This window comes from Brienomyrus brachyistius, unplaced genomic scaffold, assembly GCF_023856365.1.
Source record: "Brienomyrus brachyistius isolate T26 unplaced genomic scaffold, BBRACH_0.4 scaffold36, whole genome shotgun sequence".
NCBI lineage: Eukaryota > Metazoa > Chordata > Actinopteri > Osteoglossiformes > Mormyridae > Brienomyrus > Brienomyrus brachyistius.
The window spans coordinates 1616542-1629261 of NW_026042311.1; the positions used below are offsets into that span (position 1 = coordinate 1616542).

At 54.4% G+C, this 12720-nt stretch overlaps 1 protein-coding gene and 1 long non-coding RNA gene across 2 annotated transcripts in view; one reads left to right on the forward strand and one right to left on the reverse strand.

The window, feature by feature from the left end:
- The window catches only part of LOC125721947 (uncharacterized), a 235463-nt gene that overhangs the window by 35415 nt on the left and 187328 nt on the right, over positions 1 to 12720 (reverse strand). The gene's annotated exons all lie outside the window — the stretch shown is intronic.
- LOC125721965 (uncharacterized) lies at positions 2462 to 3768 on the forward strand. Its single transcript, XR_007386012.1, has 3 exons — positions 2462 to 2663; positions 2972 to 3052; positions 3517 to 3768. It is a non-coding gene; the product is annotated as an uncharacterized LOC125721965 (long non-coding RNA).

Below are 12720 nucleotides of genomic sequence, written 5' to 3' on the forward strand. Positions count from 1 at the left end.
TCTAATTGTTTTGACGGAGCTCGACAAACCTAAAAAATAAATGCTGGTGTTATCAAAAACTATGTCATATAGCTATATTCCAGATTTATTACAGCCAAACACATCTCGGAGCTCCGAGGAACCTCCTTCTCCTTATATTTCCCTCTATCCCACTCTTCTCATCCCTCCATCCCTCAAATACTGTGTAATGATATGTGTGCATGTGGAGGGTGAGGGATGGGCGTGGAAGGTAATAGTTAATTAAGTGGCTACACCTGGGTTGTGAGGGATCTGGGGTTAATAGAGGGAGTGGGAGGCGCGTTAGGGAGATTTGGTCTGGTAGGCACCGTACGGGTTGGGTCCCGGGGGAGGTGCCGCTCGCATGCCGTTTAGGGCAGAGAGTGGGCGGTAGGGACAGTTCCCGGTGCAGTAGGGCGAGGACAGTCAGGACGGTGGGGGTAGGAGGCTATGACCACTGCTTAGACGGGGTGGTTGATAGACAGGAGTAGCGGCACCCTCATAGGGACGGATTGGCGGTGGGGGGGTGGGATTCCCTTTCCGTGGGACGTTCTAGGTGACGGACCGGTGTGATTGTTCCTTCCCCGGGGGAGGGTCCTGATCCCTGGGGGGGAGGGGGTGTTCTGTTTTAACTATGTCTTTATTGTATGTGTGTTACGTGTGGTTTAAATGCGCAGTGTAACCGCTTAGGGTCGGGACAGGACTATATACAGTAGGCGGTTCTGGTCCCGTAACGCTTGCCTGTGCCCGAAGTGTGGGGATTACTGTGCATTGCAGTGCTATTGGTGTGCCGTGCCCTAATAGGGATGTTGTGTGGTGCGGGATTTACTGTGTGGTAGCGTGGGTTAACACACGCTTAAAAAGGGGTGGTGTGCTACGGGGAGAAAGCGGGACCGAACTCTTTGTGAATCCAGATCCGACCCAACGGGTCGCTGCATGAATTGTACTGAATAAAAGTATCTTTGTACTTTTAGCTGCAATCTGGTGGTGATCTGTTCTCCTTTCACAGCCTCTGACGCTAGTTTAGGTTCGTTGCACTGATGGCAGCGGTGGGATCATTTCTTTCCTTTGTGGTTTTCCCGTTTAGAAATCTAGAATTAGCTTTAACATGTCGGAGGCCGAGGATAGTGTACAATCTCCTAATTATGAGGGCGCTGATTGTCCTGTTACGTCTAGAGAGTGTTTTCTCAATCTCCCGGTGGCCCCGCCTGCTCACCCAATATTTATACCGGAAACTTTTAATGGTGTGGGGCGTGAGTGGTCTGACTGGTCGGAATAATTTGATCTGGCGGCTGAGGTAAACAGGTGAGATGATTCTCTGAAAATTAAGTTTATGTCTTTGCTATTGTGTGGCCGTGCTAGGGGGATGCTAACTACATCAAAAACCAAATGAATTAAAAAACGCGGAAAATAATGTTGAAATGAAAATATATTTTTTGACAGCGATCGACGACCTGTAATATTTTTGACGATGTTGCTGCTATATCGCTATTTGTAAAAAAAAGGAAAAAAATAGTTACTGGAAAAGCTACAGCGTTTTAAAAGTATTTGCTCTACCGATAAGCTACTGAAAGAAGTAAAGTTAGTAGCGTCGATTATTTTAGTTAGCTACTCCACAACACTGGACATAAAAATAACTGAACAATGTTAACATTTTCGTAATTTAAGCCCTCTCAACAGAAGCACTTTAATGAGAATATTTGAAAAATTAACTGATAACATATCAGTTATCTATATTTTTTTAATTTACTTTGAAAACAGACTCAAATTAAGCCTATACGAAAAATTCAGAAGCCTATACAGTCTCAAATGAAGCCTGTTGCGTTTTTATACAATCGGTCTGGGATTCCGCTTAACGTCACGCCCGAAGCTCACACTTTGATTGCAAACGGGAAGAAACATAACTATTGTCACGTACATCGGCGGATGTCATCAATTAAGCCTGCATACTGGAGACTACAAACGGACAGCACACGCAACGGGGGTTGCGAAGTATTGCCAATGTTTCATTTCTATATCGAGCGCTTGCTTGTCCAGTGTCATTCCCTCGTTCCTTACCTTGCCTGCCTTCCTTTCCCAGAGCAGCCCTCGTCCCTGAACCTCCCGTCCTGCCTTCCCTGCCAGCCCCAGGATCTCTCGTCTCCCCTTCCCTTCGTCTCCATGTCCTGTGCCTGCCTGTTGGACTGGATCTCCCCGGCTACCGAATCTACCTTCTGTCCCCGACCATTCTTCTTGCCTGGCCCATTGAAAGCCTGTTACCTGCTCGATCTAATAAAGATCGCTCTGTTCCGCATTCCTGGGTCCGCGTTTCCCTGCCGAGGGTGTCCTAACAATTATGTCTCCAGTAATAATTTTCTGCTAATAGCATTAATTCTCTTATTTCGGTATCGGTGTACTGCATGTACATGTTATCACCATCAAAGAAAAAAACGCGTTATGACTTATCAGTCATTATTATTGTTTTTGTCGTTTATTTAATCGTGTAGCAATACTGCCACTTGTCATATTATTAATTGCGTATTTATATAATATTAACCAATGACCAATCTCTGTATCTTACTAGCATCTTTTGCGCATTTGTCTTTGTATCAGCCGTAGCGGTCTGCAGGGGGAATCGCAGAAGCTGGAGTTTCTTAGAGCGCTGCATGGGTTTGGACAAACATTAGGTATTGGTAATATTACTGGACAAAAATATATCGTTATTGGTGTCCACCAAAGTTTCCAGCACTAGCTACAAGAAATGAGATTGAATGCATTTGCTCGTTTTTATTTGTATTTATTTTTTAAAAAGTTTTTTACATTATATCCGTGCTTTTTAAAGGTTATATCTCAATTTTTCAAAAGTAAACACAAAAAGGATGACACTTAATGCCCCCTCCCTGCCCCCACCCTATTTAGAACGTTAGCGTTCCATTACGTAAAAAATGCAGTACTACGTCATGATGCACCGCTTATAAATAATCTGTTTGATAAGGGAGAAGCAAACACAAACGATTCGTGAGTGCATCGTACGTGTTGTAAGAGCAAGTGAAGCTGAAAGACATTGACAGTGAAGGTAAGGCCTCCCCTTCAAAATGTATACTTCACTTAGATCAAAGGTCTTAAACTAAAAAAAACGCTGGGAGATGCTAAACTCCTGACCGCAAAACATGCAGACTGGCGGGTGTCAATTGCGCTGGAATGACATTACATGGTTTTAATTTTTCTCTGATATCGGCCGGCCAGATACAGTAATTTCTTTGAGACCCCTGAATTTAAATAATAATAAATTTTTATAACGATGGTGGCCTATATAATGTGCCGATTTACTTGTGAAGTTGTTCAGCTGGTTGACATGGCATTGATTACTGCTTTTTAAGAAAGTGCATGTAGTCTCACACTGCAGAAGTCCATTGCTCAGTTGTCAGCATGCTCAGCGTGTCGCCTGTGATGTGTCCTGCACAGCAGCAGGCTACATTGCGTTTAATGGACTAATACTTCTTCAACCCATTAAATGATTCCTTTCTCTCTCCCTGCCAGTGATGGCTCCCTCTATCAATCTCTTCACCTTCCTCGTCCTGTCCCTGGTGGGGGGCAGCTCTTCATGGGACGAAGCTTCGCCTTGCGGATCCGGCTCCATCCTGACAAGGCCCTACACGGCCTTGTGTGAGCTGGATGCGGTGTGGGGCTTGGTGGTGGTGGTGGCGGCAGCGGCGGCGGCCCTCGCCTCGCTGATCCTGCTCCTGGTGGTACTGTGTCGCCTGCGGAAGATCACAGAGGCTGAGGAGCGCAGCGGGGGTGGCGCCGCTACTCCTGCTGCTCGCAGCCATATTTGGGCTCTGTGGCCTCAGCCTGGGATACATCGCTGAGCACCAAGAGAGCCTCTGCTTCGCCCGGCGTGTCCTGAGGGGGGTGTTGCTTGCTGTCTGCAACACCTGCCTAGTGTTCCAGGGTCTGCGACTGCGCCGGTTGGGACAAGGTGCTCATAGCCCCAGCACAGGTCAACTGATGGGGCTGGCGGTGGCCTTGGCCGTGGTGGATCCGGAGTGGATCCTTCTAGCCACGATGTCCAAGTGCCAGCCAGCCTGTGAATACCAGCCGCTGGACTTTGCGCTGGCCACCACTTATGTGCTGGTCCTGCTCCTGGCAGCACTGGTGGGGGCGGCCTGCAGTCTGTGGAGGCAGCAGCCACGGTGGAGGTGCAGGACCATGTGGCTGCTCATCACCTGCCTGGCCTCAGTCCTGCTGTGGGTGGCCTGGATCACCTTCTGCCTGTATGGCAACGCGGCGCTTGGCCTGTCCCCAACATGGGACAACTGGGTACAGGCAGTGGTGCTGCTGGCACAGGCATGGCTGCTTTTACTGCTGCATGCTGCTCCTGAGGTCCACGCCACCTTACGGCCCCCATCCCTCATGAGAGAGGCCAGTTTAGAGGAGGGCCTTTCTCACCTGTAGTTTGGAGCAAACCGGGACTTCGTGTTCAGTGACAACAACTCAGGTATGGTACTTTGTTTTCGCTTCTTTGACCTACTCTGTGACTCTGTGTGTACTTGAGAGAGAGCATAGCCCTCGCTCTTTCCTCACATGGAGCCCCTACTGGAAGTCTGTGGAACAGCAGCATATAAACAAGGTCTATGGACCTTTCCCTGTAACTCAGATCTCACTTGAGCAGAGCTTAGGTACCATGGCTGCATGTGCCACCCCCCCCTAACAATCCCCCCAAAAAAAATGTGAAGTATGACTACTGCACTGCTGAAGGATGTTTACATGATCAATATCTGTCTCTCTCCTGCAGGTGTCCTCCCCAACCCCCAGGAAACATTACATTTTAAATAAATTATATATATATATATATCATCATCTCTGGAAGTGGTGTGTTTTTTTAGGGTTAAAAAGTTGAGAAACATTCAATGGTCATCATCATACCATATATCAAAAGCCCAGCCACTGGTCAGTTCCTTCACTCTACTGTTATAGACTTTCATGAAAACATTTTTTAAATGTTGGTGTTTTACCTGTATGATATGCTTGCCTTTTGTACTTTATGAAGGACATAAAATAGAATTTAATTTTTAAATTAACATTATATTATAATTATAATATATAATTAACATTATATTACTCAGGGGCGGCATGGTGGTGCAGTGGTTAGCACTGTTGCCTCACACCTCTGGGACCCGGGAAATCTCCGCCTGGGTCACATGTGTGTGGAGTTTGCATGTTCTCCCCATGTCATCGTGGGGTTTCCTCCGGGTACTCCGGTTTCCTCCCACAGCCCAAAAACATGCTGAGGCTAATTGGACTTGCTAAATTGCCCATAGGTGTGCATGTGTAAGAGTGAATGGTGTGTGAGTGGGCTCTGCGATGGGCTGGCCCCCCATCCTGGGTTGTTCCCTGCCTCGTGCCCATTGCTTCCGGGATAGGCTCCGGACCCCCCGCGACCCAGTTGGATAAGCGGTTTGGAAGATGGATGGATGGATGAATGGATGGATTACTCATACAAACACACACATCTGAAGGTTCTCAACTCTAGGTTTATATGAAACACATTAAAGCCAAACAAATGCAAAAAGTCCATGTATCATTTGTCCTTGGGTTTTCCAGTCCAAAGCGAAATCAGGAAAACTAAACAACAGCAGCGTTTTTTGGTTTTTCTGTCAGAAGGGGAAAAAGCGAAAAGCAGAAAACAAAAAATCAGGCTTCATATTTTATCCTAAAATGTAGAAAATATTACAAAAATACACCATTCTAAGGGTGGGTGTTTCCAAGCTTATAACTGGGACTGTTAATGTTGTAAGATAAAGTTCACATTAGGCTGTATCTTACATCTCCGGTATCTGTTAGATCTGAATTTACTCATAGACAAGAAACAAAAGATGGTGATTTTACGGTTTTCCCATTTGGTTTTAAAACAGAAAAACAACAAATTTATTTTTGTATGACGCGTTATCCCAACAATACATTGTCTCAAAGCGCTTTACAGCATCCCCACCCAAAGCCCCCAGTGAGTAAGACATAGGTGACAGTGGCAAGGAAAAACTCTCTAGAAGGAAGAAACCTTGGGAGGGACCAGACTCAAAGGGGGAGCCCAACCTCCAGGGGCCGGCAGGGAGAGTCGAATAGAAGAGATGGCTAAGTGCCAAGTCACATTGTCCAAATCATAGGATTTGAGGCACAACCGGGGAGCAGGGAGGTGATGACAAGCCCGTGCCGACTCTCCTTCCAATCGCCAGGCAACCAGAAGTAATTAGGCAGCGGGTCATACATGGAAGATGGCACAGGCAGAACGCGAGCTGGATGCAAGGACGTCATGGGTACATGTCACATGTAGCAGGGTGTGCTGAAAATCTTGATAGATTGAGGTCTCCAGGCAGCACACCCCAGGAGGAGTTGGGGAAATAAAATGTGCAATTAGTCAAAGTATAGGGGAGACTATAGGCAGTGCAAACAGTTAGGTGAGTGCAATATGAAGTGCAAAGTGCAAGCTCCGGCAGATATGGCAATGGCAGCATAAGTAGGAGGGAGAGGCAAGTGGGAATGCAGGCATGGGGAGTCTCTGAAATGTCAGCACTCCAGTTCCACAAGGGATGGTGAAGCTAGAGTGACAGCGCTGACAGTTCAGTTTATCTAAAGCCAATGGCATCGAACGCCACCCAGCTCTACACCTCACACTGTAGGTCAGACTGGGAGTGAGGAAATAGCTAGAGTCAGAACTATAAGCTAAACTAAGCTAAACTAAACAGGCGTGTTTTTAGTCTAGACTTGACTATTGAGAGTGAGCCTGAAACCCGCACATCCGCTGGAAGACCATTCCACAGCTGAGGAGCTCTATAGGAGAAAGCTCTGCAGCCTGCCGTAGCTCTTTCTACCCTAGGTACTAACAGATATCCTGTGCCTTGAGAACGAAGCAAGCGTGGAGGGTTGTAAGAGGTCAGCAGGTCACTAAGGTATTCTGGTGCAAGACCATTCAGTGCTTTATAGGTTAAGGGCAGTATTTTATAATCAATCCAAGACTTAACTGGTAGCCAATGAAGGCAGGATAAGACCGGTGTAATGCGATCAGATTTTGTAGTTCTCAACATGAAGTCTTTTTTCTGTTTTTACTTTTTTCGTTACGATTTTAAAACAGAAAACCCATAAATAGATTTGGTTTTTGAAACAGAAAATTCAACAAATGATACACGGATTGCAAGACTGAGCACATCCTCATGCCTTTTCATGAAGATTCAACAGAAATTTCAGTACAGTTTTAATATAGGCCTAGTAGGTAACTACACTACAACCTACCGAATAAAAGTAACTAATGTCACGGGAGACGGCCGCGTTCGCGGGCAGAGCGGCGATCGTGCGAGGCGAACGGGCAGGAAGCAGGCGGACAGGCAGAAGTCGGGGTAAACCAGGGATTTAATAACGAGAACGGGGATCTCACGCAAACAAACATCAATGACAGACAAGGCAAACAGGTAAGACCAGGACTTAAATAAGACAGGACCAAGCAAAGTAAATGGACAAAGCTGGAGACGAACAGGGAAGCACACGTGGGTAATCAGGGGGCGTGGCACACACGAGGAGCGGACGTCACAGAACCCCCCCCAAAGGCGCGCTACACCGGGCGCGCCCGGGAGGAGGCGAAGGACGGGACGAGACCAGGGAACCAAAACCATCAACGAGGGACAGGGAACAAGACAGACAGGCAAAACTGACACAAAGGCAGAAGCCAAGACAGGACACGACACAGGACAGGAAAAGCGGACAAACAGACCAGAAAAGGGGACACAGAGGGAACAGGCGGGACAAAAGGACCGGGAGTGAACGGAGGGAACCCAGAGGGAGAAGGAGGCACAGGAGGAGCGAAGGGACGAGGGACAAAGAAAGGGGAAGCAGAGACAGAAGGGACCGAGGCAGGGAAGAAGGGAGAGAAGGCGGGGGAACGAAGGGGAGCCCGAGGGACACCCAGCGGGCGACGGGCGGCAGCCGGAGGGGACGCAGGCGGCCGGGAGGCCGGAGCCGGAGGGGACCCCGGAGGGGCCAAGGAGGCTGGGTGAGGGACCCGCGGAGGGGCCAGGGAGGGAGCAGGAGGGAGCACTAGGGAAGGGGACGAGGGAGCAGGAAGGGGCCAGGGCGAAGGCAAGGCGAGGGGGGGAGCCGCCGCAGGCGGCGACGTCCTCCGACGAGCCGCAGGTGGGGGCCCCGCAGGCGACCGAGGAGCCGCCGTCGGGGAGCCCCCAGGCGACAGACCAGGCATCGGAGGGGGGGAGCGAGTCAGGGCGACGAGGCACCGGAGAGGGACCCGCAGGCGACAGCCGACCCGGAGGGCCAGGACCCGCGGGCGCCAACCGAGCCCCAGCGCAGGCGAGGCAGGGCGAGCCAGGGGGCAGGGCGGGTGGGACCCCCGCCTTGCGTCTGTGTCCCCTCCCCTTGCGGGACACAGACAGGCCGACCCTAGGTCGGGGTCGACGTCGCCGGGGCGAGGGACAAGGAGTTACAAGTTTTGTCCCCGAGGGGTCGCATTCCAGCTCCTCCACCTCCGAAGAGGGAGGAGCCAAGATGGAGTCGTCCGGGACCACCTCGGGGACTAGGGTGAAAGGAACGCGGTCAGGGACAGGAACGCGGTCAGGGACAGGCCATGGAGGCGCCACTGGAGCTGGAGCTGCAGGCGGAGGGGGCGCCTCTGGAGCTGCTGCAGGGCGGTCAGGGACAGGAGCGCGGTCAGGGACAGGAGCGCGGTCAGGGACAGGAGCTGCAGGCTGTGGGGGCGCCTGCACGGGGGCTGCAGGTGGCTGCAGTGGGGGCGCCTGCCCGGGAGCTGCAGGTGGCTGCAGTGGGGGCGCCTGCCCGGGAGCTGCAGGTGGCTGCAGTGGGGGCGCCTGCCCGGGAGCTGCAGGTGGCTGCAGTGGGGGCGCCTGCCCGGGAGCTGCAGGTGGCTGCAGTGGGGGCGCCTGCCCGGGAGCTGCAGGTGGCTGCAGTGGGGGCGCAGGGACTGCTCTCCGGAGCGAGATCAGCCTCCGGAGATCCTCGGCCAACCGCTCAAGGTCTCTCAGAGGCGAGGTAGGGGAGAACGTGGCGAAATCCTGCCCCAGCTGCGCGGCCAGTTGTTCCCCCTCCGGGGCGCCCCGTGTAGCAGGTTCCTCCATCACCCTCCAGTACAGCCCCTGGAGGGCGAAGAACCGATCGGCGATGGCCAGGGGCTCACTCGGGACCTCCAGCTGGGGCGCAGCGCATGGGAGAGGCAGCGGCGAAGAGGGCGCCTTAGGCTGGGGGGCTGCAGCAGGCAGAGACAAAGGGATCCCCTCCGGGGTCGCTGCTGCAGAGACCGGCGTGGCCCCTTTAAGACGCCGGGGCACACGTGGGATGGCGTCCCTCACCGCTCTTCTCCCTCCCCAATTTGTCAGCCGCTCGGGCCGGTAATCACACCGCTCAAGGGGCGGCAGCTGTTCCGTGAGGAGGGGCTCCAGGTCTGGGAAAACGAAGGACCCGTCCTCTTCCTCCTCATCCGGAGCCCAGAGCCTTACCAAGGAGCAGGGACCCAGACCGTACGGTCCCAGGTCGGGACCCAGGACGAGCTCCTCCTGCTCTTCCTCCTGAGGGAGCCCGGGGCTGGAGAGCGAGCAGGCGCCCAGATAAACCGGCGACGCCTCCGGGATTCGCCTTCCCCTGCGTCTCCTTTTCTTTGTTGGGTCTGTCATTCTGTCACGATCAGTCGCGGAGGTAAGCGGCGATCGTGCGGGGAAAACGGGTAAGCAGGATGCAGGCAGGTGGAATACGGGGATTAACGAGGGTTTAATCAATAAACAGGGAGCAGGAGACATGTAACGCCAACTAACATCAATGGCAGACAAGGAAAACTGGGGAGACCAGGACTTAAATGCACAAGACTGATTGAAAGCAAACGGAAACAGCTGGGTACGATCCGGGAAACACACGTGGGTAAGCAGGGGGCGTGGCACACAGGAGGAGCGGACGAGCCGGGCGTGACAGAACCCCCCCCCAAAGGCGCGCTGCACCAGGCGCGCCCGGGAGGAGGCGAAGGACGGGACGAGACCAGGGAACCAAAACCTGAAAAACAAGAACCAAAACCATCAACGAGGGACAGGGAACAAGACAGACAGGCAAAACTGACACAAAGGCAGAAGCCAAGACAGGACACGACACAGGACAGGAAAAGCGGACAAACAGACCAGAAAAGGGGACACAGAGGGAACAGGCGGGACAAAAGGACCGGGAGTGAACGGAGGGAACCCAGAGGGAGAAGGAGGCACAGGAGGAGCGAAGGGACGAGGGACAAAGAATGGGGAAGCAGAGACAGAAGGGACCGAGGCAGGGAAGAAGGGAGAGAAGGCGGGGGAACGAAGGGGAGCCCGAGGGACACCCAGCGGGCGACGGGCGGCAGCCGGAGGGGCCGCAGACGGCCGGGAGGCCGGAGCCGGAGGGGACCTCGGAGGGGCCGAGGAGGCAGGGCGAGGGACCGACAGAGGGGCCGAGGAGGGAGGCGAAGGGGACGCTGGCGAGGGCAAGGAGAGGGGGGGAGCCACTGCAGGCGGCGACGTCTTCCGCCGCGCAGGAGCGAGTGGACCCGCAGGCGACCGACGAGGAGTCAGTGGAGGGAGCGAGGCAGGGCGACGAGGCCTCGGAGGGGGACCCGCAGGCAACAGCCGACCAGGACGGCCAGGACTCGCAGGCGCCAACCGAGCCAGCGCGCAGGCGAGGGAGGGCGAGCCAGGGGGCCAGGCGGGAGGGACCCCAGCCCTGCGTCTGTGTCCCCGCCCCTTACGGGACACGGACATCACGCCCCTCGGTTGGGGCCGAGGATGCCGAGGCAAGGGCAGAGGAGTCACAGGAGCGGGGCCAGGGACAGGAGCGGGGCCAGGGACAGGAGCGGGGCCAGGGGGCGCCTCGGGAGCCGCAGCGGCGCGGTCAGGGGGCGCCTCGGGAGCCGCAGCAGGGGGAGGGGGCGCCACTGGAGCCGCAGCAGGGGGAGGGGGCGCCAGGACAGGAACAGGAGCGCGGTCAGGAACAGGAGCTGGCTGCAGTGGGGGCGCCTGCCCGGGAGCTGCAGCAGGCGAAGGGGGCAGCGAAGGCGGCTGCGCAGGCGGCGGCGGCTGCACGGGAGCGGGGTCCGCCGGCAATGGCGGCTGCACGGGAGCGGGGTCCGCCGGCAATGGCGGCTGCACGGGAGCGGGGTCCGCCGGCAATGGCGGTAGCGAAGGCGGCTGAGCAGGGGCTGCAGGCACAGGAGGCGGCTGCTCGGACTGAGCAGGGGCTGCAGGCACAGGAGGCGGCTGCTCGGGCTGAGCAGGGGCTGCAGGCACAGGAGGCAGCTGCTCGGGCTGAGCAGGGGCTGCAGGCACAGGAGGCGGCTGCTCGGGCTGAGCAGGGGCTGCAGGCACAGGAGGCGGCTGCTCGGGCTGAGCAGGGGCTGCAGGCACAGGAGGCGGCTGCTCGGGCTGAGCAGGGGCTGCAGGCGGCGGTACCGGTAGGTCCCGTGCGGGCAAGACGGACGTGGCCCCTTTAAGTGCCCGGGGCACACGCGGGATAGCCCTTTTTGGCCAGCTGCTCGGGCCGGAAGTAGTACCGCTCGAGGGGGGGTAGCAGGTTAGTGGCGGCTGGGTGCTTTCTCCAGACGGGGAAAGCTGCCTGCGCGGGCAGCTTGGCAGCGGTGGTGTCGATAAGGACGGCCGAGGAGTCCTCCAGCTCTCCGGTTAAAGTGGGAACGAGCGTACACGCTCCCAGAGCGATCGCAGGGGCGATCGTCTGTTTCTTCCTCTTCTTTTTTGTCACGATGTCCGCGGGAGGCTGCTCCACGTCCGACAGGACGGACGGCTGGGGAACAACCTCCGGGACGCACCGTGCGTCCAGCCCCAACCTCCGCGCTGTTAGGCGCTGAACCAGCTGGTTGAGGTTGGAGCGCACCTCTCCCAAACAATGTCCGCCCTTCTTTAGCGACATCCCCAGCAGGAGGTCGCAGCTGTCAGTGGCTAAGTTCAGCGCGATGGGATCCTCCCGGACGTCGGGCTGGTTTAGCCAATAATATACCTCTTGCAGCAGACCGAGACGTTGGCTCTCGGTCTGCTGCTGTGCCTTGTTGAGTGGGTCTGTCATTCTGTCACGGGAGACGGCCGCGTTCGCGGGCAGAGCGGCGATCGTGCGAGGCGAACGGGCAGGAAGCAGGCGGACAGGCAGAAGTCGGGGTAAACCAGGGATTTAATAACGAGAACGGGGATCTCACGCAAACAAACATCAATGACAGACAAGGCAAACAGGTAAGACCAGGACTTAAATAAGACAGGACCAAGCAAAGTAAATGGACAAAGCTGGAGACGATCAGGGAAGCACACGTGGGTAATCAGGGGCGTGGCACACACGAGGAGCGGACGGAGCGGGCGTCACAACTAACTGCATCAAAACTTTTATTCTGACATACTTAATACTCGTGCTGTAGGATACTCTCAAACCAAATTGATTTAAAAAAAAAAAAAACGTGGAAAATTGTGTTGAAATGAAAATATTGTAATGATGATGTGTGGGGGGTGAGGAATGGGCGTGGAAGGTAATAGTTAATTAAGTGACTACACCTGGGTTGTGAGGGATCTGGGATTAAGAGAGGGTCTGGATCCCCGGGGGTGGGGGGGGTGTTATGTTTTAATTATGTCTTTATTGTGTGAGTGTTTCGTGTGGTTTAAATGCGCAGTGTAACCGCTTAGGGTCGGGACAGGACTATATACAGTAGGTGGTTCTGGTCCCGTA